Source organism: Papaver somniferum, chromosome 1 (assembly GCF_003573695.1).
Source record: "Papaver somniferum cultivar HN1 chromosome 1, ASM357369v1, whole genome shotgun sequence".
NCBI classification, from domain to species: domain Eukaryota; kingdom Viridiplantae; phylum Streptophyta; class Magnoliopsida; order Ranunculales; family Papaveraceae; genus Papaver; species Papaver somniferum.
The window spans coordinates 190,434,501-190,440,641 of NC_039358.1; positions in this window are offsets into that span (position 1 = coordinate 190,434,501).

Genomic DNA, 6,141 nt, shown 5'->3' on the forward strand with positions numbered 1-6,141 from the left:
CGGACTGAGTTCGCAAACTGGGTTCGCGGACTTGGAAAAGTCAATTCCTCCGGTTTCTCTCAATCAACAAAGTTCGAAAACTTCGGATTAAGGAATACATGGTTATGTAATCTAAACTCTCATTCCAATCATTGAGACATTCTCAGAGGACGTTATATAGTCGTTATTCACAGACCGTTTCACATCAGAGCAATTCTTAAAGTAATTGAAACTTTTCATGACTTTCGTCACTAGGTTAAGATAAACTTGATCAAAGCGAAACTCTTTACCAACACACGATTTCGAGAAAAAGATAAGTAGTGAATATTCAGCTCAAAATGTCAAATGTGTATGATCCAGTCTATATAGCATACGACCTTTTGTCTCATAAGAAGTAGGAGATAGAATAGATATACTTTTGAGTGATAGATAAGTTCAAGTCTCCACATACCTTTTTGTTGATGAAGTTCAAGGTTCCTTGTATAGATCCTCATCGTTGTATGATGAATCTCCATGAAGTCCTTGAGCTCAACTATACTTTTCTATCCTAGTCCGAGACTTAGCTATAATATACTAGAAATCAAGACTCATAGTTTTTATCACTAACATTGACAAACATGCTTGATATAGCAACGCATGCGAGGTCGACCGATCTATGCTCTAACAATGAAGAGTATCAACATTGGGTCCCTGCAAGACGCTACGAGGAATTAGAGCATAACTCTCAAGATGCTCCCACATTAAAGCTTGGAGAAACATAGTATTAGCATAGGTTTCAATTTTCATGAAACCGTTGGAGATACTGGAGTCTATAACTAAGGAGTCCAAGTTTGCAAACAATGAACCCAAAAATAGACTACCAATGGGAAGTTTCTCACCTTTAGCCATCTTTATAGCGAAAGGAATCACAAATGGCTTCAACAAATGTCCATTATCTTCAAAAATATCTCTAGAGAGCCACAAACACAAGAAAGCAGCAATGGTTAAGGTACCATGAACAGGTTCTTCAGGAACTCCAACTCTCGGCCACCAGTATTTCAACCATTGAGCATGGCAAATTTTTGGCGACTCGTTGAATTCATGCATTTTAGCTTCCAATGGGTCAGATATAACATTCTCCTCTGCTGAGAGCTCTTCAAGGAAATTGCCAGTAATTGGAAGATGAAATAGAGCGAATACATCTTCTAAAGTGATGGTGAACTCTCCCCATCTGCATATGAAAGTATGAGTAGGAATGCACCAACGAGCAAGCAGATCCACAATACCTGGTATATCATAATTAATGATTAAATCCCCAGCAACTTGAATAGCTCGTGTCACTTGTGCACGATCCAGCAAAGTCCTTACATGACTATGACCCAGCATATGTCTTGCCCATCCAGAGAAATGTGTCAGAGGCTTCCGGGAAAGTTTGAGTTCCACATGTGAAGCCAAATAGTGTCTCTCTTGCAAACAAAACCGAGTTATTGCTAGAGGAGATACCAACTTGTTCTGAGTAGTGCTCCTAGGATTTATAAGTAGCCGAAACGAGGAACCTAAGGGACGCTTTTCAGGTCTATACACATACACAAAGAATTTTTCTTCAGTATTTGGAATGTTCTTAGTTTTGGGAGTTTCCTCTTTCTCCTGGGAAATCCTAGAATCATCATCTCTGGAAGACACGTCTGTATAAACATCCTCTCTGGAAGAAGCATCATCTTCAGAAGTACTACCAAGGGACTGAGTCATCTTTGCAAAGTTGTTGTGACATCCATACACGAATTTCGTCAACACCATGGAATTAAGGCAACAGAAATATTATTATGCTCACATTGACGCCTACAAAAATGCTAATCCTTAACTCTTACCTTTTTACAGTTTCACGAACTTAGTGATAATAATGTAAAACTCCGAAAACTTGCTCGTTCTTTCAAACCTGCAAATTCAAGCAAAATTCATCATTTAAAAGTCAACACTTGACTTTTCACGAAAGCTATGAACAATTCGCATAAACTCTCCATGTGAACGCTCCATGATTTTATGCCGCAAACACACTTCATAAAATCATGAAATACAATTGTCTATCTCTAACAATTACTCAAAATTTGCTATTTGATTTTTCATAAAAAATAAAAAAAAAAAAAAAAAACTCACGTGCGTTAAAAAAAAATAATTCTTTTTTACGTTAGTTAAATAAAAAAAACAACTTATTTTGCTCAAACGAGCATTTGTCTATGAAACGAAGGTTTTTTCTATTTTTGCAAGGGTCCACATATTTCCAAATAAAATTTTGAAAGTTCGCAAATAAAATTTATCATGAACTACAGGTCTTTTCAAAATTCCTTTTAACTCTAAGGATCATTATTTATTACTTCCACTACGAACGAACCTACGTTCCTAAAAGTCTTTGTGAAAGTTCATGTTTTGAAAACAAATTTGGATTTTCATGAAACCTCATAAACAAAATTTTCTCTACTGCAACTAGACCATGTCTATTCAAGGATTCATGTATCTTTTTCATATTAAGGATTAATGCTTGTTTCTTAAACTATCGAAGGAATGGGCATACGTATTTTCAAAAACAACAAATTTCATAAAATCTACGCATGCTCATACTTATGGAATTTTGTTTTAAACAACTCATGGAAAGTTCATGAACTCACTGCAAACGATTTTTTTTTACTTGGTCGGTGCAGTCGCCGGAATTCGGCCGGCGGTGGGTCGGTCGCCGGTGGTGGGAGTTCCAGCAACTTCTCTTTTTCTCGCGGACGTGAGGAAGATGAGAAGAGGTTGGTTGGTCAGCTTAGGAGAAAATAAAAAACTTTAGGGTTTATTCCATTTTATAACAATTTTATTTCCAAAACCTAATAAAACATGGGTTTCCTTTTTTGGGCTCGGGCCCATAAATATTGAACTGACCAGAACTAAGCCTCTGGGCGTCCAAATCAAAAGTGCCTCATTCCTCCATGCTCACGGGATGACACTCTATCATGCTATCAGGGTCATCACTCGAACATTTGCTCGTACATGACACCATTGGAGCAAATCGGGGATTCTGAAAATACCTTTGTGCAACTGAGTTCAACCACTGATCTCGTAGACTGAAAATCATCATCTAATGCTTACTGCGGAACATGATTGTCCCTCACTAAGCAGGGGACTTACTGTTGATGGTGGATTTTCAACAAAGGTCAAAATCGTAAAATCATGATACTGCATGTTTCTTAGACGGCTTCAGGCATGTGACGATTCATATTTTACGAGCCATAATGAATATGTTTATCGAAAGGCCTCCACTAGTTGAGTGTTCGATACCTCGCATTTCATCATGACCTCTATGTAGAATAACATAATTGGGCGGTTCTCCGTATCATTGTGGAATTAACGCCATCAGGACGTTGGTGATACTCACTGTTCCCTAACTACATGAGAGATACCCACCTCTACATAGAAGAACGATTGGGCGGTTCTCCGTAAGATTGAGAGTAATAACGCCATCAGGACGTCGGTGATACTCACTGTTCCCTGACTATGTAGAGAGACCGTGTATAGATCCAGGCGGTTCTCCGTAAGATTGAGAGCAATAACGCCTTCAGGACTTCGGAAACACTCGTTGTTTCCTGAATATGCACCTTTCAGAACGGATATGACGCTTTAACTGGCTAATATCCCTTCTGCAATAGATTAATTCTACCGTGACATTCACCACTGAATTCCTAGAAGATAATCTATTTTATCTCATGACTCCGATTTCATGATCGAATCCACACTGATCTCATGGAATGGTAATAGATAATCTCATTACTCCGATTTCATGATCGAATCCACGACTGATCTCATGGAATGGTAATAGTTAATTACTCCGATTCTATGGTTGAATCCACGATCCCATAGGATGGTAATGCTCATTTTATTATTCCGAATCCATGGTCGAATTCGCGGCTGATTCTATGGATTGATAATAAACAACTACTATTTTTGTTACTCAGTTTCATGAATCATTCTCCACTGAATTTCATAAATTAGTAATAGATACTCAACAATCGGGCATCTTGAATATCACTGAGTAAGCCCCATAAAATGGTGCAAGTGTACTCAACAATGATGCACAAACGAGCACCCAAATGCACGAACGAGCATTCGAAAATATGGACAAACGAGGGATCCTACACAAAATAGGATAGAGAAAATAATAATATTAAAATAATAAAGAGGCGCCCATGGGCCGGGCCCACTGGTCGGACGGCCGTGCCTTAGCAGTGGCCGGTCCCATGCCTCTTCCATTATTTTTCCTTATTTTTGTTATTATCATGAACTCATGAAAACTCCTTCATTCTAGCAACTTTCCTTATTTAAGCAAAACTCACGGTTTCTCCATATTTTCATGGTTTCATGAGAAAGAATAATATAAAATAGGGAAAAGTGTCGCGAGACCGTGCAACCTAGCCGGCCGGCCATGCCTGGCCGTGGCCGGTCCCACACCTTGCAATCCCTTGCCCTTTCATAATTTGTATTTCCCTAGTCTCATGAAACTTCTCTGTTTCAACAAAACTCATGGTTTCTCCATAGTTTCATAGTTTCATGAAAAATAATAATATAAAATAGAGAAAGGTGTTGTGGGACCGGGCTACCTGGCCGGTCGGCCATTCCCTAGCCGTGGCCGGTCCCACACCTTATAATCCCTAATTTTTCATAATTATTATTTCTCTCATCTCATGAAACTCCTCAGTTTGAGCAAAAATCATGGTTTCCTCATATTTTTTCAAATATTGCTCAAACCATGAAAAAGCCAAAAAGTCAAATGGTCACATGACCGACTAGGCTACTCACGCCAAATATTAAAATATTATTATTTTAATATTTTCCGAATTTTGATCAAACGAGCGAAGTTCTACTTGCTCATTCGAGCAAAATCAAGAATTTCAGTCAAAGATCGAACTCTTCTGAAAATTCAAAATGTTGCTCAAACGCACATCAGAAAATGTTGAAACTCTCAGGAGTGAGACACAGACATTATGGTGACACGGGCATGCTTCCTTGACCGACCAAGGCCGATCCTAAGGGTTGCAAGGAGCCGGTCCCACACGTTCTTATAATTTTGACCTAATTTGCTCAATTGCTCATATTGGGTTCAAACTCTTTCCAACCAACTTGGAATTTGCTCAAACGACCATTTGCTGGTCCCACGACCACCAAGGGATGGTTTTATGCCCTCTTAGTTGGTCCCTCACTTTTCCATAATTAGGTTTTATCACCTAATGCTCAATCGAGCACTATCTCAATAAATGATGAAACCAGCATTTAATCATCATTCTTTCACCAACTGGTTAACTCAGGACCCTGGTGCACTCTCACTTTGAGCACTTGGGCACCACATGGTCGTCCATCATCCCATGTGGTCGGTCCCTCCTTCACTCAGTAACCTATTTTCAGCAATTCATCAATTGGCGAACAATTGATCAAAATTATGGTTTCGAACAAACGCTCCACAAAATCATCATTCTAAGCAAGTTCAAACACTAATAAATTTGTGTTGATCCAGCAATCAACATCTGGATTAATTAGGTAATATTCGGTAATTTACCAATATTTAATTAATATTTTATTGGGTCACGTCACCAATAAATAATTCGTCGAATTGAGCAATACTTGCTCAGTTGCTCGAATATTGATCCAACTATCAATATTCAGTAATTCGTCGAATTGAGCAATACTTGCTCAGTTGCTCGAATATTGATCCAACTATCAATATTCAGTAATTATCGGTAATTCGTCGAATTGAGCAATACTTGCTTAGTTGCTCGAATACTGATCCAAATATCGATATTCAGTAATTCATCGAATCGATACTCAGTCGTCGAATTTACCATCTTTGCTGATACGCACAATGTCAACATCATTCAAAGAACTAGTCTCAACAGACATGTTCGATCCATGAATCGCTGAGCATTTGTCACTCATGCTCAATTCAATAAAACCTAGACTCATTGTCTAAATAGTCAACAACTGACTATTAAACACACGTCTGTCATGCAGACTCCACGATTCGTGAGACATCAATCACGTCACATGGGGGATATCAATTAGGGTTTTGGTCTTGAGGCCTACGGCATGTGGATTCATCTACGATGAGAAATTTGAGTAAGTCGTGCAACGGTTGAAGGAGTTATCAAAGTAGTGGGT